The following is a 24,912-nucleotide window of genomic DNA, read 5'->3' on the forward strand; positions in this document are numbered from 1 at the left end:
GGCAGTGGCTTACGTCCTAGCTTCCTGCCTCTTCTTTCCCACTTCTGGGCGCTGAGAAAATGAAATCATTCTACCCACTGAGACCCGTCCTCGAGAACACCTCCTACCTTTAGTGTTTCTGATGACAGCCCGCGTGCACACCCGGTTCCTGACTGCGGCGCACCGAGTCCGTGTGCGGGTGGGTGGGGGTGGTCTGGTAGGTGGCACGTGTCCGTGTGACATGGTCAGCGCTGCGGTGCGGGTGTGTGGCCCCCACAATACGACACATCCCGAGGGAGCAGAACTTCTCTCCCAGTGAGCACACTTACAGCCGCTGCTCCAGATTATCGCCCTTTGGTTTTATGTGTTTTCTTTTGAGCTCCTGCCTCCGCTGGGTTATTTAGAGTTGTTGGGAGGGGGGTACCTATTTTCATTCATACCTGGCAAAATCTGTAAAACTGTCTATGCTTTATAGGGTATAGAGGACGTTTTCTCCTTTCTGTAGACTGCGTATTGGGTCTTGAGGCCACAGGAGGGTGGTCTGGAAGAGAGGGAACAGCCAGGGTCTGTTTCATCTTGGCTTGGTCCTAATTCAACATGAATCTTGGGCAGGGCAGTTCAAAGCTCTATTTATTTTTCCTAAAGTCCAAAAGGCTTTTTGCAAAGCAGCTTAACTTCTGTATGTTTTATTGAATGAGGTTTCTTTAAGCATTCCAAAATGAAAATAAGGCAGCTCTGAACCATTAATAACAAAAAGTGTACAAGACATCTTATTACAAAAATAACTTTGCAGCNTCAGTGGTGTTCCCCAGGGCAGCGTGATGAGTGAGGGGCCAGTTCGTGCAGTCTCCAGGCTCGGAGGGGAGTCAGCAGATGCAGGAGACTTTTAAGTCTGGGTGTGGTGATGGCCTTCTAGCCTCCGGATGGGCCCAGTGTTATTAAAATCCTTCAACAGCAGTCACGACAACCCCACCAAGGATCCTAATGGCAACAAGAGAGACTCACTTCTAATGGGATTATAATGACAAAATAATAAAAGCATTAAGCAAATGGAGATTAGAGCATTAAACGTACTGATCTCCAGATAGTTGGGAGAACAGCTAAGAACAGCAAGAATCCCACTGAATTCCCCCCACGAGGAAAGCAGCAGAGTATTTCAGCCTCATAGGAGCAGGCGTAAGGGGCCTGTGTGTGCGTTCTTTCCCTAACACGTGCCGTCACCAGGTGATGCTGTCATCAGGTGACGGCGTCACGTTCTTAGTAGCGTGCACCTGACTTGCGGCGGGGGAGGGGAGGTGTTGTGCTTTGACGTTTGAGCAGGAAGTGCTCCTGGTTTTTACGGTGGTGGCCTGTGCTTGCGCCTGGCCATGGCGGTCTTCCCTTGTCACATTATCTGTGTTTTCCTCTGAAACGCTGCCCGGGTGGCATCAGTAAGGACCAGGATCTGCTGACACTTGACCCTAAAGCGTGGCTGCTGCTCGTCCACCCAAAAGATCAGGTGTCCTCAGGGCAGGCGCAAGGACTTGCGGACGGGCGCCCCACGCCTGATCCTGCCAGTGCTGCGCTTTCATGGCTGGAGATTCCGTTTCTCAACGGTGCGAGCTCACTTGGTGTCTCTGTGTCCCGTTTGGCCATTCTCCTCACTTCATCCTGTTTCATCACTGCTACATGTGTTATGGTGGTCCGTGGCAGGGGCTGCAGCTCGCTGGAAAGCTCAGGCGATGGTTAGCATTTTTTAACAGCGAAGTATTTTAAATTGAAGCGTATGCATTATCATAGACGTGATGGCATTGCACATGTGAGACTCTGCCGTGTAGTGTAAACGTGTTCATTTGCACCGGCAAACCCACAGTTCACTTGACTTGCTTCATTGTGGTCTGAGGCGGAGCCGGCTGCGAGGTGAGACTGTTCCTCCTGGAGGTGAGGGTGTGAGGGGTGGAGGGCCTTGGCACGGGGCCCACCTGCAGAACGGCCGCACAGGCACGCTTGCCTTCTCAGACCCTGAGTCCTTGGGGAGCTGGGTCTTCTCTTTGCAGACCTTGTTTCTCACTAACCAGATTCTGAGAAGTAATTTCAACAGACTTACGGATCCAGTAAAAATGGGTGCTTGTAGGGGGCTCATTTGGTTGAGTGGTCGACTCTGGATCTCAGCTCAGGTCATGATCTCATGGTTTGTGAGTTTGAGTCTCATGTTGGGCTCTGTGCTGACAGCGTGGGGCCTGCTTGGGATTCTCTCTCCCTCTCTCTGCCCCTCCCCTGCCTCTCAAAATAAACTTCAAAAGAAAAGAATCCAATAAAAATGATCAAAAATCAAATGCTTGTATTTTCAGAAAGATCTTAATGTTTTAAAGTCTGTTAATAATAAAGTTATTTAATCTATACATGCCTATGATAATAATTTTCATTTACTTAAAGTCTTCATGGCATATTCGGGATCTTTAAAGAATGCCTACGAGTGTGTTAGGGTCACCAGCCCTCAGACCGGAGGGTTGGAGAAAATGATGGTTTGCATGAAGAATGTAAAGACATTCTGACGTTTCCCGCACAGAGTCATTGTCTTATGTTTATGCTCTGCTTCCTTGGTATGTTTTGTTCTCTCCGATGCTCTGTTGATGCAGGTATTCTGGCGGGACTCCCACGGTCCATGACAGGTGACTGTCCATGCAGAGGGGACTGTGTGGGCTCCGCATGGGCTCCCCAAGTGCTGTGGGCTCTGCCTCAGTGTGTCCTTCCTGCGCACTTACACGCATCTGCTCTGTCGAATGCTGTCGACAGATGCACGGTGAAAACAGCATAATTTCTCCAATGTTGAGTCAGAACATTGTTTCATAGGAAAGGCAAGGGGCTTTGGCCTTACACACCTTGATTGATGGACAGCATCGGTTAAAGTCTATCTATGGATTTTTCAGTCCATCTCTGTGATCAGACACAGTAAGCCATCCATCTGGTTGGTAAGGCCAACCCTCTTCGAAGTTTCCCTTAAGCCAGAAATCCAGCTTAGTGTCTCAGGAAGGGTTCCAGAGTGCCCCTGGCCAGAATAAGTACTTGCCTTTCGTTTTATTAGGTTGTTAGGTTTCAACGATTTGCTGAGTATTTAAGTCCTAGCATAGTAGTAGTTGTGTAAAAACTACATATACAAACTTCCAGTTGTAAGTAAGTCCTGAGGATGCAAGATAGAGCACGGCGACCATCGTTAGTGACACTGTGTCAAATATTTGCAGGTAGCTAAGAGAGCCAATCGTTAAAGTTTTCATCAAAAGGAAAAAAAAATTAGTGACTATGTGTAGTGATGGAAGTTAACTACAGTTACTGTGGAGACCATTTTGCAATATATACAGACATCTAATCATTGTTGGACACGTGGAACCGATGTCAGTTGTCAGCTGTACCTGAGTAAGAACGTGTTCCCCAACGGCCGGCCGTGTGCACTTACTCACGGGACACGTACCCCCGTCGGTGCTCATGGCTTCCGCCACTTGCTCTCATTTCGTGTTCCCACACTGACTTTCCTTGTGGATGAGGGAATGGCCAGAAACCCGGCCTCACAGTGATATGACCTGTTGGAAGAACAGAGCACAGTTTAATGATGAAACTGAACTCTCTTAAGGCGGCCCAACAGATGTTGACCACTGCTGTTTCCCTTGAAAGTTTAGGTGATCTGGTGGCCTTGTCCCCCAGGGGGCCCTGGGGCACAGTCTGGGGGCTGTGATGCTAACGCTCACTTTCACTGTCTCCCTGTGATTCATGCAGTCAGGCTATTAAATGTGTCCCACATGTCTGCCCCTGGGTGAACCTGGCACAACTTTGACCCTGTGGCTGCTGGCGGTGGGTGGAGAGTGTGGAGCACAGAGCTCTGAGGGTCCCTCGGGCTCGCCTCGGCCATGCTCCGGGAGATCGCCAGCAGCCAGAAGACCCGTTGGGAGCAGGCGGCCGGTGGAGGGAACTGCGTTGCAGAGAGGGCGGGTGCGAGTGTGGGTCACCTGGGGGGAGGGGCCGTCGTGGCCCGAAAGCCCCACGGGCAGGTGCCGAAGATCCGGAGGTGCTGAATCCTCTGTGGAAAGTGTACATAAGACGGACCATTTCCGCCATCCTGCAGTTTATGGTCAAGGGCCGTGAGGTCCCTTCACAGAGTCGTGCGGATGTCATTGTCTTCTCCCGGCCTTGTTCACCATCCCAGAGGCCCTGCACCCCCACCCCAGCCTGGGGACCCCACTTTACTTCCCGTCTCTCTGAGTTTGCCCATTCCAGGCAAATTGTCATTCCTTGACCTAAGTGACTCATACAGTGTTCACCCTCCTGTGTCCCACGCACCTCACACACCGTGACGTTTTCAGGGTTTATCTGGGTAGTGGCGGGAGTCAGAGCCTCATTCGCTTCTCCGGCAGAATAGCGTTTCCTTGTAAGTGCACCCGCGTCTTGTTCGTTCCCCTGCTAGGCGTCTGGGAGTCTCCCCTCTGGGCCGCGGTGCACGTGGCATGCAGTCACCTGAGACCCTGCTCCGCCCCCGGCTCCACACCCAGGGTAGGATTGCCTGTCATATCTGTCCCGCGGGTGGCTCTTCAAGGGACCGCAGAGTTGTCCACTGCGGCCGCACCGTTTTACGTGCCCCCAGCCGTGCACGTGGCTTCCACTTGTCCACATCACTTGCCACTTTTTCTTTTGACGACGGCCCTCCCAGTGGGTGTGAGGTGGTCCTGTGGTGACTCTGATGTGGCTTTCTCTGCGACGGGTGGTGGTGAGCATCATCGCATGTCCTCACTGGCCATCTGGGTCTCTGGTGGAGACACGCGTCTTCAGGTCCTTGACAAGTTTTGAATTGCTTTGTTTTTGTTGACTTGTAGGAGTCCTTTGTATGTCATGTATATTAATCCCTCCTCAGATGTATGATTTGGGAATATTCCCTCCCATTCTGTGGGCTTTCATGAGAAGTTTGGGTTTTAATATTGACTAGAAATATAGTGAGTCTTGATATCTCAAGTTTCTTTTCTATTTCTTGGCATATTCAGCCCAATCAGATGCCAGTGTTTCTAATTCAGAAAGCCTTCTTTCTCTTGTCCAGGCATGTTTCTTGCTGCTGCTTGGAACTTAGCTGCCCCCTTTCTCAGCCTGCCTGGTCTTGTCTGACCAGTACCCCCTGGCACGGAGAGTGTGCACAGCATTTGAGCGTGGACCCCAGCCCCTGGCCGGCTCCCTTGGGATGCGTGCCTCCACTCTCTCAGCTGCAGAGTTGGCAGAGTGGGCGTGGTGGTGCCTAGCAGGGCACGTGCCAGTTAAGTTACTGGTATGCTGTGCACCAGCGCACAGAGCCCCCCACCCCCCGGTATGCAGTAAGCACTCAGTAGTTGTTGCTGTTTTTATGTGTGTGTGTTTTATATTCAGCTGGACTGGAGGAAGCATTGATCATCTGCACTGTCTCCTGAGTTCCTTTTCCCCAGGTACAAGGAGTTTTCAGCAGTCAGCCGAGGATGTGAATTACTGCCACGTGCTTGTACTGCAAGGGGCTTTTTTCCACCGAGAGTTTGTAAAGGATTTTTATGAAGTGATAGAGATTGTCTCTTTGTAGGGAAAAAAATATAGCCCTATAAAGAAAACCAGTGTTGCTGTTGATGGAAGCGAAGGCAAGGAGGTTTAAGAAAACGAGGATTTTTGTTAGAATGTGGAATTCTCTCGAGAGATAAATGCCATGGGCTTGTTTGCAATTCTGAGGATTTCTGAGTCTCAGGACCTCACCCCTGTGAGTGCCGAAGACCTGCTGGCACTTCTGACCACACGGGCCCTGCCAGGCACCCGACCTTCTTCTCTGTGGCCTCATAGTCACAGTCGGAGCCGGCACCCCTGGCCTGGGAGCCGAGTGTCAGGTCCATTTGTGATGTGGCCTCGTGATGGTGGGCCGTTACGGGCGGCCCCGACCCTCCCCTAGCTTCACACAGAGAACCCCCTTAAGACAGATGTGCCAGGGGAATGCATCTGCTCTGGCCTCATATTTCTGTCTACACCTTTCCTTTAAGGCAACTGCAGCTCACTGATAATGTGGCTCAGAGCTTCCTCCTCTGTCCGTGAGACCTTGGTGTCTGGGCGGTTTGGGGGCACACGGTATAAGGTCAGCACTCAGTTTACATGTTGTCCCCTCCACACCCAGAGGCCGACAGACCTTGAGCCGGCCAGTGTAAGGGCACAGGTGTGGAGCACACACTGCAGCTGCACCGCCCCGCCGGGACCTGTCTGCCAGTATCTGAGCCTCTGCTTCCTCTCTGTTTGTGAGACTCTGAGGTCGCGGTAGGCGTGCGACTGGACGGGGGGTGTTTTCTCTGTAGAGATGGCGGTGCTGGATGGAGAGGCGTCGTGGCAGTGGTCTTTCCGGTACTTGGCACTCCTGTGCCACCCCGTGTCCCACAGGTGCTTCTGGGCGTCAGTTCCCGCCCTGGGGTAGGAAGTCGCTTCCAGGTTTTGTTAGAAGCATGTACTGTACAGTCGCAGTGGAGAGAGCCCCGGGCGGAGGCGTGGAAGCCTGGGTCCCGGCCCAGGGCACTGCCGGCCTGGGCCTGTGTCACCTCAAATGTAGAGGCGGGCAGGTGGACGGGGGCTTGGTGCCTTCTGACGCCAACGTCCTCTGCCTGGGTAAGGCGTCGGTGTGCGCCGACCTCAGGTCCCCGTCAGCAGCAGCAGAAACACCCCAACCTCCAGCCTGAGCCCTCCCCTTATTTCTGAGGGGGTGGGTGCAGATTCGGCTCACACGGCTCCAGACCATGGCCAAGCCCAAGCCACCGACCCGGGGCTGCCGTGCCGTGGTGGACTGTCCAGAGGAAGGGCCTGACCCAGAGAGGCAGTGTGGACAGCGCTCAGCTTGAACGTCAGCCCCCAGGATGCTGCCAGTGCGCGGGGCTCACTTGAGCACAATGGGGTTCAGAAACAGGCGCTGTTGTGTCAGGTTTCATCGTTGTCGTCATTTAGTTTGGGTCGCTGCGTGTGGTGCGAGCGATCGATGTAAGAAGTAAACGAAAGCCCTGTGAACAGGTGTCCGTGTTCTTCATTGGTCGTTAAACAGGACCGGCCTGAATGTCCTGGTGTTGCCCACGGGCAGGCCGCTGGCCGACACCTCGCCACGCTGCCGCCGCGTGTATTTATCTACACTTTGCACTTCGATAGAAGAGCCGCTTAATGTCTCAGACATACTTCCCAGCAAACCTTAAGAGGGAAGTAAAAGCACATATTTATAAAATGCTTTGTAGTCTGTGTAACGTTTCCACGTGTCTCTGCCACGACCGTGGCTGCACTGAGGCTGGTCTGGGCTTGCGTCGGTGCTGGCGGAGGGCGGCATCGTGTGGGCTCGTTCGGATCTGTGGGACGGGACTTCTGGAAACGGTCAGGAGGCCTGGTCGGGCCCTTCAGTACATCTCAGTGCTGAGTGTTGGTTATTGGTAGGGGCGGGTACCAGAGCTTCAGAGCCAAACTCGGGCCTCAGATCTGATGCTGTGTAGACCCCTTATTTAATCCCTCAGAACCTTAATTTACGTAGGTGGAGGACGGGAGTGTTCTCACACGCAGCGCTGTCGGGATTGAACGAAGTGGTGCGTGTGGTTAGCACACAGGTGTCTCCAAAACGTCACTTTCCCTATCTGTTCCCCAGGTACGGAGTGAGGCAGGGTGATTCATGCAGAGTAAGTTTTGCAGAGAGAAATGTTTCGAAGGAAGATGGACCAATCAAATTTATAAAGAATTTTTTATGATGTTTCATAAAGTGAAATCCTAACAAAGCCTAAGGCGTATCTGAGAACAAAGCATCCTGAGTGCAGAATTTGGTTAAATTCCCTGAAAATCGGTAATCTGTCAAGGGAAGACTGTTTGAGATGGCGTGGTCCTGCCTTTCGGTTGCCGTGTGTCCCCACAGGCGGGACCGAGGGAAGCGTGTCCATGACAGGCAGGAGCCACGTGGCTCAGAGTCCCTGAGCTCACACGGGCTCGACACGAGTCCCCCAAGTGCTTAGCACCTTGAGCAGCCCCTGCCCTGGCGTGGTGCTCCCAGACGTTGCTCTTGGTGGGGTGAACGGTAATCCCGAGGGGAGCGTGCGGAGTCTGCCTGGCCCCTTGCACCACACGGCTTTTGGGCGGGTTTGCTTCAGTCTGACGCTAAGGGGACCTGACTGTGTCCATGTTTTAACAGCCCACCTGACTTTCCTCTGGCCACCTAGTCTCCAGGAGGTAGCAGCCAGGATTTCCATCTCCAAGGACGGCATACAGCCAAGCTCCCCGCAAACGTCGGAAGTGAAGGGACTCTGTCCCCACGGCAGTGAACACCGCTAGGTGACCTGATTTGAAGGAGGGCAGAAGGGCCCGGTATCCACCGGAGCCCACGGTGACAAGCAGGTTCACTTACTGTTTCCCCCATAACTCCAGGCGCACCTGTACGGTGACTGTAACAGTGCACTGAGCAAGCGTCACGTGTGGGAGCGATGCTGTCTGTGGCTGCACTGAGGCTCCTCAGGACCCTGGGCCTCGACACGGCTCCGTGCGGAGCTAGCGCACAGCTGCCGGAAGAGCCCCTCGCAATGGGCCCGTTCAGCTCTTGAGGGCTCTGTGGGGACTCGCGTGTTGTGGTCGCAGTCCCGCGTGCTTGTGCTTTATGTGGGGGCATGTTCTCTCCCTGTGTCGTGTTCCCAATTGTTGGGGGCCAGGGGCCGACGACAGCCTCTCTGCGTCCAGGGTGCCTTGGCCACCAAGAGGTCCTCGGGCCGCAGTGTCCCCCAGAACTGCTGGAGTCAGGTGTCGTATCAAAGCTGCATGGTTGATACATTTTAGAAATTTATACTTTTATCTTTTCTATGCATTTCTTGGCGCCGTCACTGTGCACGGACCATGTAGCGTGCGTCGGCCCCTTTCTGTTGGAGCTTGAGATGCTCCCTTCATGGCGGAGGCCCGTCCTCCGACGATCTGTGGGGTTATTTCTGCTCGCGAGTGAGGGTGTCTGCGGGTGCCCTCCAGCCGCGCCGCTTGCCCGTGCTGGCTCATTTCCTCTCTCTGATTTCATGGTGCTCTCTGGCTCTTCCGTGTCGGGGGCGTGGTCTCGGCCGTGTCTCTGGATCCGTGCTGGTCCTGACTGCGCCATGGTTCTGTGATGCGGCTTCAGTTCCCACCTCTGACGTTTTTACGAGGGAGTGATTGCCTCCTTCCCTTTTCTTCTCACTTCTTTACGACCCAGAGGAGACGGTGCCTGAAAGGGCTCCTCTCTGCTGTCTGGGTCCAGAGCCCACGTCACTCAGTGGTGCTCCAGCCAGAAGCCTGCTCAGCGATTTTTGGACAAAAACTTAATTTAATGTTATTTCCCTAAGTTTGTTTTTAATATTTATCATTTTTAGCCCAATTTTTGGCAACAGAATATTTAAATAATAATTACAGTTTTTCAGACCTTTTTCCTACGTAAAAATGTTCTTATGACACACCAGTATTTATTGAAGTGCTTATGTTTATAAGGCACTCTGATATAATATCAAGTATATTGAAATCTCTAAAGTTCTAGAGACAAAAGGGAAAAAGCTGAACTTTTCTTAAGGGTAAAGCACAAGTAATATTTTAGAATTGACATAAGCATGACTGTTTGGTTTTAGCTTTCAAGTTAATGCCGAAGCTTCAAACGGCTCTCGGGTTCATGCGCGTAGCGGGAGGCTAGCCGTGTTTCCTGGATTCCCCTCGAGCGTATGCAGGTGGTAACCCCCTGCAGACTTCTGACACTCTTTCAGCACCAGGAAGCAAGAAGGATATCCCTGATTCGGAAGCTGACAGAAGCTGTGAGGGTCACCAGCAGGCTGGGCCGGGAAAGCCACCCGTGTGAGAGCTTGTTTGAGCCTGAAACCCGGTCAGCTGACTCCATTGTGACAGGTGCCCATTTCCCCGCGAGGTGAACCCAACGCGCTTACTCTCACCCTTCATTCTGGGCACCCTGCTTCCCTTCACCTGCCTCGGCTGCTCTCATCACCCCATTTTACAGATTTTACAGATGGAGAGTTTGAGGTGCGCTGACCAGTCCTGGCCCTGGCCGCAGAGCTGAGAGGCGTAATGACGTGCTTTGCTTCTTGGCAGACAGACCCCAGGGCTCTTTGTTGCCTCATTAAAAACAAAACAAAACAAAAACAAAACAGGCAGTACTACACAAATACAGTTTTTCTAGCTGGTTTTCAAAGCACCTCTTCGGTCCTTCCTCGGGGCCCCGAGGCCCGTTGTAAGCAAGGGGAAGGAGGCCGTAGGGAGGGAGTCCCAGGACCGTGTCTAACTACAGCCACGCTGAGGAAATCGTCTACGAGAACTGACTGGTGTGTGTTAACGAGCCCAGCCCGTACTCAGCTGCATGTGGAAACCGTCCTGGGCACCGGGATGGGGTGGGCGCCTGGAAGGTCAGCCTGCTCGCTTCCCTTTCTGAGCGTGGGAGGGGTGTGGTCAGCAGGTTCCCCAGCCAGGAGCCTCAAGATAGGGGTTGGGTCAGGTGCCCTGCAGGGGAAGGGGCGTGCATACCCCGTGGGGGGTCCTGGTGTCCTGGGGGTCTGGTGCTGGTACCCTGTGGTGAGGGTTATGTGTCATTTGAGGGGCCCTGGGTGCCCTGATGGGGTGCCTGGTGTCCTGGGGGAGGTCTGGTGTCCTGTGGGGGGGGAGCTGATGTCCTGTGGGGGCGAGCTGGTGTCCTGTGGGAGAGTCTGGTGGCNCTGGTGCCCTTGTGAGGGGGCCCTGTGGGCCCTGTGGGGGGGCTGTGTTGTGGGGCTTAGAGCCTGAGTGCACTTGCTCCTGGCTGTGTCCCCTGATTCCTGAGTCTGTCACCATTTTTAAAAGGAACAAAGCAAAACAAGAGGAGGAAGGTGCCTACTGGCTGAGAGGAAGGCACGGCCTCAAGGAGCGCCTGACAGGTGTGAGGGAGGGTGGGTTTGCTCACTCCTGTGAGTGCCCCCCAGGCACCACGTGTCTGCGCAGCCACAGCTGGTAAGTGAAGCTGATTCGCTACTAAATACGGTGCACTCTGGGCTCCCGCTATGGCACGCGGGTTCGAATCGTAACCGGGGACTCCAGCTCGGAGACAGCCTTCTCGTGCGCTCCCAAGGGCCGTGCTGGCCAGGAACGTGGCCATGTGGGTGGGCAGGGCCGTCCCAAGCCAGCGCGTCCACTCCTGCTTCTGCGCACGTGGCCTCCGATGGCCGCCTGGAGGGCCCGCCTCACACCCAGCGTGGGCTCACCGTCCTGGGAGCTGCCAGCCACGGCCGCGGGAGCAGGCGGCAGGTGCACACGGAGGAGCCGCGCACCTGAGCTCCCCCTGCCCTCCTTACCTGCTCCTCATACTCAGTCCCGGCCGCGGGCCGGCCGTCGTGGCTGCTGGTTTTGGGAGGAGCCCGGCGAAGACCGTGGAAACGCTTCACACGTTACATTGTCAATGAGCCCAGGCCCCAGTGAGTCTCGATACTGATGTCATGGCCGGCGGGCCGCTAGCGTGACCGCTCTAACGTGTCTGCGGGTGGATGGAGTGTTTCTCTGGCCACATCACTTTCCAACAGATTCATCCCTTGTGCTGACAGATGCTGTGTAACAAGCCACAGCTTAGGGCCTTGACACTACGGCCAACATATGTCGTTTCCAGAGGCTGGGGGAGCACTGGGTCCTGGCCCTGCTGTGTGACGGCCTGTGGCCGCTGGACTGTGTGGGGCTCGGATGGCCCAGATGCTCGCTCCCTCCTAGGGTGGCTGCCCTGACCCCTTGGCTCCTTCAGGGAGCGCGACCTGGTGCAGATGGGCTCTGCGTGGAGACCACTGAGTGACGCCGCTGGGGACCACGCACAGACCACGTAAGCTTTTCTCAGGTGTTTTTACTGTCATGTTGTATTGAAACTGTCTTTTTATTTGGTGCCCAACCCGCGAGATTGTAAGTTTTTCAAATATCAGGAATATATTTTAAATCTTTCATACCCGTGTTGTAGTCCCGTGGAGGTGCCTGGCACGAAGTAAGTGCCCAACGCACATGAGAACAGAACTGATGTTTAACTTGTTTTTAGTTTTTTGGCTTCTAGAGTATTAAGACCATCATTTCTAAGTTCCCCATACTAATGAAATTTCCCCAGGACGTTCCTGGAAATGGGAACTGGGGCTGCAGGTATCACATGTCAGAGTCTTGATGTGCGGTTCCCTGCTTGCCCTCGAGGGGCCACAAGTTGATGTCACCTGGGGCAAGCCCCGGGGAGCCCCATGCAGCGGCTTAGCCCACGTTGGCTCATGTTCATTTTGTCTCCGGTCCAAGTACACTGGGTGAGCTCAAGTGGCGTCTCCTTATTCCTCCAAGTCGCATTTCGAGATCACGGTTACTTGCGACATAAAGTAGGTGGGTGGGGGCTGGTTGAACGCATGTGCGGTGTTGGTGTTGACTTGGTGTGTCCGTGCAGTTTAGGGCTAGCTTGCGTCGAGCTGGAGGGCACTTAAACAGTGTTCTGGAATCCGGAAGCGTGCTTTTACCCTTTTAGCCTCGTAGTGTGAGAGGGCATGCATGAGGGAGTCAGAGTCTGTCCACAGCTACCCCGCTGACCCTCCGGGCCAGTTATGGAGAGAACTGATTATCGGCCTGATTTCCCTATCAAATGGATTTATGACCATGTTCCGGTAAATGCAGAAGTTTTGTTTGGTGCCAGGAGGACCTCCTACCAGCAAATTGAACCCTTTTCCACATTGTTCGCTGCCCTACTTTGTAAGATCCACTTGGCATGAGATCATGTACGAAGTGTCATGCTGTCGTCTTTTATATCCTCCAACTGCGTGAAAACATAAATACCACGTTGTGCTCAAAATTCACCGCCACGGGGAGTGACCCTGCATCTTGATTGCAGTGATGGTCATAACAATGTGTGCCTGAAAACATGGCAGCAGAACGGGGCTCGAACCCACAGACTGAGATCATGACCTGAGGAAGTCTGAGGCTCAACCAACTGAGCCACCCAGGTGCCCCTGATTTGTAACAATTTTTAAAAAGAATTATGTTCTTGAAAAGGGAACAGTGTGAATATTTGTATGTAAAATCCTATTTTCTTACTGATGCATTGTAACTTAGATGGCTGGCTGTTCCCACACGAGGTAAAGTTTAACGCATAGAATCATGACTTGAAACCCTACCAAATGCTTAACGTGGCTGTGGTTAGTGGGAGCGGCTCTACTGTCCCCTTGGCCGTGCGTCCTGCATCTTGAGCAAGAGAAGCGTCCCTACACGTAGTGACGGGCCGCGTGCTCCTGACCGTCAGCTTGCCCAGCGCCCAGCCGTCAGCACGGCAGGTCTGCTCCCTGCCGGCTTCTGGGGGGGCCCTGTCTCTCCCATTCCTTCCGTGCAGAGATGCCAGTGACCAGATGGACGACACCACTAACCACACACACAGCCTCCAGCACACCCCTGCTGGAGCCCTGGGCAAGGCGCAAGGGAGGGCGGGGGGGAGCCCCCCAGTGCATTCTGTCCCCAGATCCTCCTTGCTGCAAACCCCCCAGAGACCCTGTCATGTCTTGCCCTTTGATTACCTGAGACCTTAGGGGGTACCCGTCCTTGGGAACTCCGGGCCTTGCTGCGGGCGTGGGCTTGAAGGGCCCGGTGTCCAGGGTCCTCTTCTTCCCGTGAGTCAGACGGCCGTCCTCATTATAGAACGTGCTGCCTCTTCAAGAGCCCTCGGACCCCGACTTGAAGCCGCTGACTGTGCAGCCCTGTTTTCCCTAATGCTCAGGCCTCCTGGCCTTGGTGAAATAGATTCACCTTCTGTTCATTAAGGCCTAGTCCACCTGCAGAGCAAGAATAAACCTGGTTTCCATTTTATTAGAAATTTCATGGACCTTTTGTGAGCTAACTGTGTAATGAGCAGGACTGGCTGCCTTTATAATGGCTTATTTGACCCAAGGAGCACACGGATTTTTTGAAGGCGGATCTAACTGTTGAGAATTTGGCTGTCATCCAGAGTTAAAACCTCGAACAGACCTTAACAGACTTTTACGGACGCACTGATGTGTTTCTTCGGACATGTGGAGGATGAAGTGGGATGTCTGAATGCACGTGGGGATGTGAGCTGTCCAGTGGATCTTCCCCCGGCTTGAATACACAGCCTGGGAAGGGGATGGAGTCAGGCGATTGCGCCCTGTGACAGCAGGAAGTGGAGTCCGTGACCCCGACGGAGCTCGGCTGCTTTATTCTGCTAGGAATTTGCATCGTCGGGAACCTGTTTGTGTCAACCTGTGCTGTGAGCAAAATGGGCCACGTCTCCTCTGTCTGGAGGCATGGCGTCCTTGCTTACGTAACCCTGGCACTCTGCAAAGCACGTGGGGCTGACTTGGGAGATTATTATCTAAACTAGAGAATAATCAATATCAGAGGCCCATCCGTCTTCTCGAAGGAGCATTATGGGACTCGGTACCGGATGCTGGTTTGTCACTAACAAGCCTCTGGGGTGCTTGTGTTTTTGCACACTGGATCTCATGCAACTAAAGAACACTGTGAATAATTTGTCTTTCAGAACAGGTTTCCAGCTACAGCTTTAAGTTATAAAGAGTGTTATGGGTTCATCGCAGCTGTGCTGTGACCGAAAGAATTATTTAGATTCGACAGACTGTTCCTTTAAGAATATCTTTTAATTGGTTAGTCAGCAGCTGTTTGGGTATAAACACACACTTGTGCGCACACACACATGCGCACATGCTTACCTACACACATGCACACACAGACATGTATGAACCCAGAGTGCATGCACACACATGGAAACACACAGCATTATAGTGTACATACACACATATACACACACAAACGTGCACAGGCACACACATGCAAACACGGCACACAGTGTACGCACACACATGCACACACATGTCCACACCCAGTGCACATGGTCAAGTGTGCTTGCACACATGTGGCACACAGCGTATGCACACACACATATACACATATGCACATGAGCACACACAAACATGCATAGGCACACATGTGCAAACATGGCACAGTGTACGCGCACACATGCACATACACATGCATACAGACACACATGCAGACGCACATGTCCTCACCCAGTGCACATGGTGAAGTGTGCTTGCACACATGTGGCACAGTGTATGCACAACACATTCATATACACATATGCACATGCACACAAATGCACACATGCACATACACATGCATACAGACACACATGCAGACGCACATGTCCTCACCCAGTGCACATGGTGAAGTGTGCTTGCACACATGTGGCACACAGTGTATGCACACACACATTCATATACACATATGCACATGCACACAAATGCACACATGGCACACAACATACATGCACACACATGCAAACACATACACATGCAGATACAGACACACATGCACATGTGCTACACAGCATACATGCGCACACATGTATATGTACACACACGCACCCACATGTGCATCCACGTGCAGACACATGCATGTGCAAACACAGATGCACGTGCATACACACGCACACACACGCACGCACACACGCACATGCATACTCACACGCACACATGCACACACACAGGCAAACACAGACGCACACACATGCACACACACAGGCAAACAGACGCACACACATGCACACATGCATGCAGACATGCACATGCATACTCACATGCACACACAGGCAAACACACATGCATATACACATAACACATGCAAGCACATATGCACACTTGCACACTCGGTTTGAAGTCAGCAGCACCACTGGTTTTCAGGCAGTCTGCAGCTCCTGTTAAAGACATTCAGTGGAGCATAATGAGATTTAAGAAAAATCTGAGCGAGTGGGAGTGGTTTAGCTAGTAGGTGGCCACCTCAGGGGTATGATTTGAGGGACCTGAGAAAATTATCATCCCAATTTCCTGCCATACTTACTGTCTTTTTCCTTTGAAAATTAATTCCTGAGGGTCCTGAAGACTTTGTTTTAACCCCTGCAGTTAAACTCGAATCACATCTTAGCAATCTAAACTGTAAAGTGGTTTGGTGCTATTTCCCTCAAGGCGTATGTACAGGCAGGACCCAAAAGAATGAGCCCAGGCAAGTAACCCTCAGGGTTGGGTCCTTCAGTGACCAAGGAATCAGGAGCTAGAACAGTGGTTTTCATTAGGGGCTTGTGCATTTTGTCAAGGGGATTCTCTTGTTCTGTCCTTCGCTCAGCGTGAACAGGACACAGGAACACATTCTCAGGTCCAGACCAGTTCCTGGGGTGGCTCAGACCAGGAAGCACGGCTCTAACCGGAGAAGTGGCCTGGCGGCCCTTTCACAGGCTCTGCAAACGAAGGCCAGGTGCTTAGCAAGCCCCCGCGAGCCTGCCCACCTCCCGGCCTCTGCCACCTCCCTCAGGTCCAGCTCGGAGCTGAGCTCTGCCGCGTCCTGAATGTGGATCTTCAGCTGCCATCCTGTGCGCTGCTCCTCTGACATCATCCACCTTCCATGCCTGGCACGCCTGAACGCCCACACGTGTCCCCCTCTTAGTTGTCTCTGTTTCCGTAATTGAAAAAGAAAACACCAATGGAAGGAAGCTTTTTAAAAAAGTGATACCATTTTCGGGATAGAGTGCCCCGAACACTTGCATCCTGGCTCCGGAGGCTGGTGAACCGGGCGCTCTGTGTCCGTGTTCTTGGGAAGCTGTGTCCGGGCTGGGTGGGCGCTGTCTGTCCAGCAGCTTCCTCTGCCCACAGCCTCTGTCTGCCGCACCTTCCTGGTATGTTTCAGGGTAACACCCAAGTGCTTGTCAAATGCCTGACGATTTATTTTTTAATTTTTTAAATCCTTATTTCTGAGCGTAAAGACACAGAGCCCAAGCAGGGGTGGGGCAGAGAGAGAGGGAGACACAGAGTCCGAAGCAGCTCCAGGCTCCGAGCCGTCAGCACAGAGCCCGACGCGGGGCTTGAACTCACAAAATGCGAGTTCATGACCTTGGCCGACGTCAGAAGCTCAGCCGACTGAGCCACCCCAAATGCCTGATGATTTCAACATGTGTCGTATTTAACCTCCAGACACCCTGGGAGGCAACTGCCAGTGTTATTCCAACTTTACGCAGGAAGAAGCCTGGGCTGGGAAGGTACTTTGCTCTTCGTGCGGGTGCTGAATGCAGAGTCGTGGTGCCCGGGCCCCTGCTGGCCCCCGCATGCCCGCGCTCTCTCTGGAACACCGGGACTCACACCAGATTGTTGACAGACCCCCGCTGCTCATGTTTGTGAGTAGTCAGGAGCTGTCTGTATATGTTTTGAGCTTTTGAACTAAGTCATTGGTGTGAAAAAGTTAACAAGCATTTGTTAAGTGCCTACTGTGTACAGTCTTGTGTGCAGGATAGAATAGGGGTAGCCTCTTGTAAACGGATGAGGGAAAGCATAAATGCTGATGAAAAGAACGGGAAGAGCGTGGAGGCTGATGTGCTGGTGTCGCTGGGGCTGTGATCCCGCAGAGTTCAGGATGGAGGACCCGCCGTGTGAGCCCCGGGGCAGGTGCTGGACGTGGGTCTCGAAGGAAATTTGGGATTGGTACCCGAGGGGAGGAGCGCCAGTGTGGTGTCCCTGCACCCGAGGTCTCCCGCACTGCGCCGTTCCCAGGGGTCACAGGTGGCCGTGACCCAGGAGGTGCTAGAGTGTCCTCCCTTAGACAACACACAGAGGGTGCTGTCCCCTTGTGCCACGACCAGGCAGCAGAGGTGACGTGTCTCACTGCGTTATGTAGGACATCAGCACGTGGGGCTGCTGCCCAGCACCCCTGCTGGCCCTGGGGCCCCGGGGTCCCGACCCTGCTCCGCACGGGGTCTGCAGGGTGACCCTGGGGCCCCGGGGTCCTGACCCTGCTCCGCGCGGGGTCTGCGGTGTGCGGGGGACGTGTTCGCAGTCTCTCCACCCCGTGCGCTCATCCAGTCCTGTCCCGGGGTGGCCCCAGTTCGGGGCCAGTGAACCGCAGTCTGTGTCCCCTGGCTGTGGTCACGAAGCTTTACCGGCCCCCGGCCCCCCGTGGGGGTCCTTCCTGGCCGGCTGTTTCCCCCGCAGTGATCATTGTGGCAGAGGACGTGTCCTCCTCAAAGGCTAATGTATTTCCTCCCTGGCCCTTTATGGGGAACGGCTGGCCCTGACCTCACTGTCCCCGGACCCTTACTGTGCTTTGCTGGGGGCAGACTCCCAAGGTCAGGGCTTCCTTGCTGATTTACGGTGGTGGGTGGGGACTTCGAAGGAAAAACCAGGAACACTTGGTGTGACCGCAGAGTAGCTTCCTGCGACTGTGGTTTGCACTAGATCAGGCCGCTCTCTGCAAAGACATCACCTTTACTGTCTTGCTAGTTGGCGGCTCTCGGCCCCCCGCAGGTGCACGTGCGCCGAGGCCGCGGCAGCCGGAGCGCTGGAGACGGTGGCCCCCGCCCTGCGCTGCTCCGCACGTGTGGGCCGTTAGTACGCGTGCCTCTTGACAGGAATTAAGTTCTTTCACCCTCACGATCACGCTGAAGACTCCTAACTCGTGATATGTAACCAGAGTTCGTAATTTTTACATTAATTGGCTACTTTATTCCAGACCTTATTCTCGGAAGCGTTTTGTTAATTCAAAGGAGACACATTTCAACTGTCACTTCAGCCGAAACATCGCGGTTTGAGATTTCACCTTCTTGTCCGTTAAAGAACGTTTGGTGCCTCGTTGTGTGTGATTTCCTTTCCAAACCTGAAATCCAGTGACAGCGTCAAGCTGACGCGGCTGTCTGGGAGGACGGTCAGAAGGCAGGCCCATGCGCCTGGGGCGGAGACGACGCGTCTGCGGGTGACAGCCACCGGCCCCCGTCTGCTGCCCTCCAGGCTGAACAGGTCAGTCCCGTCACAGTGCTCTCGGCCTGTCCTGTGTGGAAGGGTCCTTTGTTGTGTGCGGTGCCACCACCCCGGTCAGAGCTGCTCGTTTTCACGCACACGCTGTTCTCTCCTAGCGAGCACGAAGCGCTCCTCACACCTGAGGAACACTGCGGATGCACCGCCGGCTCCTGCCCGGATCACGGCTCGCTGCTGGAGCTCAGGAACCCGCCCCTCCTGTCCTGGGACGTTGCACCAGGTGACAAGCACCCAGACCAGCGCGTCTCCACTGCAGAGTCACTGCCCCAGGACGGTTCGGCCACACCCTGCTGGAGGAGAGAATTCTGGGTGCCGAGTGTGGTGCCTGCCCTCCGTACAGGCTTCCAGACGGCCTTGCCATCGTCATCTGCGGCGGAGGCCGCGTCCCGGTTTGCAGGTGAGTTATTTCCGCAGCATTTAGTAATCCTGTGTCTGCAGGGAATGGGGCTTATTTTGCTTCACATTCTGACTGTTTCAGAGTTTGCTTTGCTGTGATTATACTTGTAGAAGTGTGTGGAATCTGTGTTTCGGCCGTATTCTCTCACCTGCTGGCATCTGCCCGGGACACATGTGGGGTCGGTGATCCAGCCTTTGGCTCAGGATAGGATAACCTGAGTGATGCCCCCGTCTTGGGGCATGAGAACGGTGCCTTACGGGGCGCAGCGTGGACTGGGGGCCCTTCCGGCACAGCCCGTGTGCGGGGATGGAAGAGGGAGGCAGACCCAGGCGCCGGGCGCAGCGTGGACTGGGGGCCCTTCCGGCACAGCCCGTGTGCGGGGATGGAAGAGGGGTGCAGACCAGGCGCCGCTTCCCCGGGAGCACAGTGCAGTTATTCTGTGAGCTCTGGCTCAGTATTTCCGTCGCCAGCACGTAAGACGCACAGCAGGAAGCAGATGCGCACGTTGAGGCCTGATGGCGGTAAGCCTGTCTCTGTAAAGTCGATGCATCGTTTTCCAGGGACGGATAAACTTTACACTTACTAAGTGTTTGTGTGCTGGAGCAGCGTTGGCCGATGCGCTTGCAGTGAGGTGAACTCTTCGTTTATTCACTTTCCAAGTAGAAGGAGGCCATCCTGTTCCTGAAGAAAACGCTGAGCTCCCATTTTAACGGGAGATGGTACGTTAGCAACTATGGGTTGTTAACAGCCCGAGAGAACAGGTGCTTTCCGGTCCTTAGGCTACCCCGAGGCCCTTGCTGGCTGGAACACTGGCTTCTCTCAGTGAACAAGGGTTTGCCGAGTTCTTTCTCCGAGTGAAGTGCTCCAGACCCTTCTCCGAGGAGCGAGGGCTTGCACCCAACAGCTGCAGCGTTCTAACATCTGCCCATGTACCGTCTCACCTCTTTTTGTGCTCAGAGAACAGGGTGAGGGCTTTGGAATTGTGACTGTAACTTATTAGCTGGCTCAGCATGTGATTGAGAGTGAGAGGGACGTATGGCCGAGTTACCAGGGCACTGAGCACCTGCTGGGACTGTCCCAGGAATACACGTGTGACCCTGATCGTAGGGCCCCTTCAGTTTTAAAGGAACGGAAATCCAAACAAAGTGTCCCAAGCAAAAGTGAGTTGGGTTATCCAGCTGTTGGTGGAGACCTTCCGGAACCCAGGGCACGACAGATGGCACTAGCATCCAGATCTGGGTTTGCCTCACTGAGGGTCCACACTCGAGAGACTGAACACAGTCTTGCAAACTTGGGATTTGGGGCAGAGTGAGTCTGTCTGGCTCAGTGGGGACCACCATCCCCCCCCGCCCCGCATCCATGTGGTTGCTGGTCAGGGTCCTTGGGAGCAGGTGAGGTGGTAGCCAGCATCCTGCTGCAGGAGTGCTCAGTTTGTACACACTTGGTAGAGAGAGATGCTGAAAGGGGGGGGAGAGGGTTTACCAAAAGTCAGCTGATGGGTGAGTGTCAGACTGAGGGTGGAAATCCGTGTGCTGCTGTGATGGCCACGTGTGTTTACAGAGTAATCAGTGTTACCTTCACCGTGCTCCTGGGGACACACAGCACCAGCCGAGGCGGGACGCCTTAAGTCCTATGAAGATATGGTCGTCCTTCACGCTAGGAGCTTCATAAGGCGGATCCGAAAGTGTGGAATTGCTGATTTTCCTCAGGCGTAAAGATCACTACATGACCAGGCATAAAATATGGTATATTTTGTATCTTCTATTTATTTGCTTAGAGAAGAACAATTGAACCCACCTCATGTCCTGGTGATGGAGGTGGCTTCTGCGATACCGGACGTGGCTGGGGCGCCTGTGGCCTCTGAGATCCAGGGCGTGGCTGGGGCACCCGTGGCCTCTGAGATCCAGGGTGTGGCTGGGGCGCCTGTGGCATCCTCGTTTGGGTTCCAGCAAAGACGCTGTGACTTGTGGGGGTGGATCATCTCCGGGCCAGTTATCCGAGAGATTTCCCCCGAATTACAGACGCACAGATGTGGGCAGGCAGAAACCCGTCTCGGCTGCCCTGATCTCAGGCGGTCAGAGGCCCGGACAGACTGTCCGTTCACATGGTGAGAAGAGTTAAGGAGACAAAGTAATTCCCTAAATTGGTAGGAACTCAGCTGCAGACTACACAAGACTTAGATTCAAATGATCTTGCCCAGAGTTTATTTCCCGAGGGAGAGGCCGGGGACGCAGGCTCCTCCCCGCGGTGTCTCCTGAGCACGTCTGTCACGCGCCCGGGCCTCATGGGCCTTCCCCGGTTTGCAACGAGCAGTGTGGGCCTGTCGCCCTCCGGCTTCCTGCCAGGTCAGCACCCCCCGCAGGCGGCCTTCTGGGACGCCTCCTTCCTCAGTGTCCCTAACAGTGTGGCCGGGTTGCAGGTGTAGAAGGGAGCTGTCCACCGCCCCCCTCACCCTCCGGGACAGGGGTTCGGATGGGGAAGTAGACCTCTCCCCTGCTGGCAGTAGAGGTCGACCAGAAGTGTGCCTGTTCCCACCGTGCAGGGCATGTCAGACAGAGGCTGTCACCGCGGGCAGACTTGCGGTGACCCGCAGGCCGTGCCGGACGTGCACAGGTTTTGTGCAGAGAGGAGGAACCTGTCACCCGGCGAAGTCCCAGGGACACACGCGGAGCCCGTGCCGTCACCGTGACCAGGGCACTGGCATCTCCTTCCCAGGCGTCAGCGTGACCCTGCCTTGCAGTTTCTCCAAGGACGCAGCGCCGCTGACAGCGGTCCCGTTCCATGTGACGAGGTGGTCAGCGCGGCAGAGATGGGACTCTCCCGAAGTGCCGCTTCAGCTGCCACACATACAGAGTTCTTTGAGCTCTGGATGAATCTTTCCAAAAGTGTGTCCCAATGCACTTCCAGAAAGATCCTCACGTTTTCAGATAGAAATCCCAAGTGTTAAGTTTGGTGAGAGGTGTTCCTTCCCAGCGGCCCAGTGGTCATAACTGGCCGGGCACACCCTGCACCCCGGCGGGGCCCCTCCTGTCTGCAGTCACCGGCCCGAGACCAGTCCAGACTCCAGAGCAAGCCGTTGGGAAGGACGGCCCAGGCTGCCCAGTACCTGTGTGACTGCACGTGTGCATGTGACTGCTCGTGTGTGTGACTGCATGTGTGTGACTGTACGTGTGTGACTGTATGTGTGTGTGTGACTGCTCGTGTGTGTGGCTGTGCACGTGTGTGTGACTGCTCGTGTGTGCGGCTGTATGTGTGTGTGACTGCACGTGTTGTGTGTGACTGCTCGTGTGTGTGTGACTGCACTGTGTGACTGCACGTGTGCATGTGACTGTGATTGTATGTATGACTGCACGTGTGTGACTGCACATGTGCGTGTGACTGTGTGACTGCATGTGTGTCTGTATGTGTGTGACTGCACGTGTGCGTGTGGCGGCTTCCAGTCCCCGCGCTCAGGGCCCTGCCGTGCCTGCTGCAGCGGGGTCCCACGCCCGCCTGTCTCTCCTCCCGTTCGGGGCCAGTTCCCTACCTTCTCTCATGACTGGCGAGATGCCACACTCCCGTGGCCACCGTGTCTGCGCTCCTGTTTCCAGATGGTGCTCCCTCTTTCCGCCTGCAAGTGCTCCCTTCGCAGCTTTGTCAAGAGTTTGCTGCTCAAATGGCCCGCACGTTCCTGGCTGCCTGCTTTCCCCTCACCTCCACCTCCTGTGTCTGTGTCCGTGGCTGCCAGTGCCACCCAGGTGCCAGGCGACGTGGCAGGGACGACGTACGTCCCACCTGTGCTGGATGAGGGCCTCGTGGCTTGGGTCCAGTTGAAAATGACTGCCCGTGGGAGCTGCTTGAGCTTCTTCCCCACGTCACTGGGCCTCCCCTTGGTGACACAGCTCTGGACTGAGGGGCCTCTCCCTTCCTGCCACCGTGACGTGGGCGCCTCAGCGGTCCCCGTCGCCTGTGACCAGAATCCCTTCCTCCTGCTGGGACAGTGGGGTTTGAGGCAGAGCCAAAGTGAAGAGAAGGTGACCCGTGCTCTTGCCCCTCGATGGGAGGGGGGCGGTGGTGAGGGTTCATTCTGCGTGCTCGTGACAGTCCCAGACGCTTCCCGCAGGAGGGCCAGAGGGCCCCGCGCAGGTTTTCAGAAGCCCCATTGCCCGCGCGGGAAGATGGCCTCGTGAGTGTCCCGTGTCTCCGGGGATTGGACCAGATGACCCCCAAAGCCCCCTGGCCCTGCTTCCCCACCTGGGGCGTGGCTCCTTGAAGCAAGGGAGAAGCCGGAGTGGAGTTCCAGAACGCGCTTGGATGCCTGGGCAGATTAGCTGCATTCAGAATGCAGCTGATGTCGGTGGCCACGTATTATCAGGTTCTTCTTTCCAGATACACGGCGATTTCTTGTCTGTGCACGTGCACACGTAAACGTGTGTAGAGAGATGCAGTTACTGTACGTGCATGTGCATTTACGTACGCATGTGTGCACGTATTCCCATGTGTGTGCGTGTGGGTGTGCGCGCACACATGCGTGCAGATGCAGCCGTAGTTACAGCCCCGGACACTGGGAAAGGGTCCGACGTGGCGTCCTAATTGCATGGGCTCTGTGTCCCTGGGAGAACCCATCTTCACTGGAATGTCTGTCCTTGTAGGGTTCTTCTAGAACATTCTCTAGTCCTGGCCCATACCACTTTCTACCCAGCCACCCTCCCGCTCCTGTCCTCACTGTCATTCCCTGGCCCCGTCGCTGTATTTTCTGGTGCAGCTGTGGCAGCAGACGACCCTCGTCTGCAGGCTGTTTGTGATGTGTCTGTTCACCTTCTCTCTAAACCCGCCACGGGCCAGCACTGGGACGGCAGAGCTGCATGGCAAACGGCCCTTCCCAGAGGAGCTCATTTTCTAGTTGGAAGACGGCTGTCAAGACAATAATGTTCGTGTGGCAGAAACGGGCCCGGGATGGAGACGGCTGTCAGGGCGTTTTAGGGAGGGTGTCTCTGGCTTAAGTGACTGGTGCGGCAGGAGCCGGCACGCGGCATCCGTGGAGTCCTCGGCCGTGGGCACCTGCACCAGGGAGGATGGAGCCTCCTCCCCCATCTGGGCCCCACCTCGTGCGCGGCCACCTCTCCCCCACTGAAGCCGTGCCTGTTGGGCTCTAACTGCCACTAACCTTACACTGTGAGGGAGAGGAAAGAGAAACACAGGCGATCTGGGCAGGTGTCCCCAGAGTGGGTGCCTTTCATGCTAACAGAGGGAGTGACACGCGGCCTGAGGCGCCCCCACGTCTGTCCCTGCAGTAGCTGTGCCAGCTGTGAGCTTGCAGCCGGGGCTGGGCCTCCCGGGAAGGAGGCACAGAGCTAGACGCTGCTGGGAGGCAGAGCTGAGGCCTCGAGGGCACCATGGGAGGGCACAGCATGAGCTCCTGGACCAGCCCCAGCGAGCGCCAGCCCACCGTCCGTGGTCCCGGGAGCTCTGGGGTCCACGGCAGTGACAGAAGCACTGGGAAAGGCCGACGTCTCACCGGGTGTGCGGATGGCGGTGCCGTTTCCTGTGCACACGCGGTGCGGTCGCCCTGGGCCCCGGGGGTGGGGCAGGCCGACGTCTCACCGGGTGTGCGGATGGCGGTGCCGTTTTCCGGGCACACGCGGTGCGGTCGCCCAGGGCCCCAGCGGTGCAGCGGTGCCTGCACTCTTGGCCACGCTGCCTGTGACCTACACCACTGCTGTTCTGCAG

General features: G+C 55.1%; 1 protein-coding gene and 1 long non-coding RNA gene across 2 annotated transcripts in view; both read left to right on the forward strand.

Moving 5' to 3' along the window:
- The window catches only part of DLGAP2 (DLG associated protein 2), a 608,379-nt gene that overhangs the window by 115,893 nt on the left and 467,574 nt on the right, over positions 1–24,912 (forward strand). The window lies entirely within an intron of this gene.
- The window catches only part of LOC144237917 (uncharacterized), a 43,113-nt gene that overhangs the window by 18,026 nt on the left and 175 nt on the right, over positions 1–24,912 (forward strand). Inside the window, exons 2-3 of the long non-coding RNA XR_013336961.1 lie at positions 18,505–18,788; positions 18,905–19,203. This is a non-coding gene — a long non-coding RNA (uncharacterized LOC144237917). The remainder of the gene's footprint in view (positions 1–18,504; positions 18,789–18,904; positions 19,204–24,912) is intronic.

Source organism: Crocuta crocuta, unplaced genomic scaffold (assembly GCF_008692635.1).
Source record: "Crocuta crocuta isolate KB4526 unplaced genomic scaffold, BGI_CrCroc_1.0 scaffold111, whole genome shotgun sequence".
In the NCBI taxonomy this organism is placed as follows: Eukaryota; Metazoa; Chordata; class Mammalia; order Carnivora; family Hyaenidae; genus Crocuta; species Crocuta crocuta.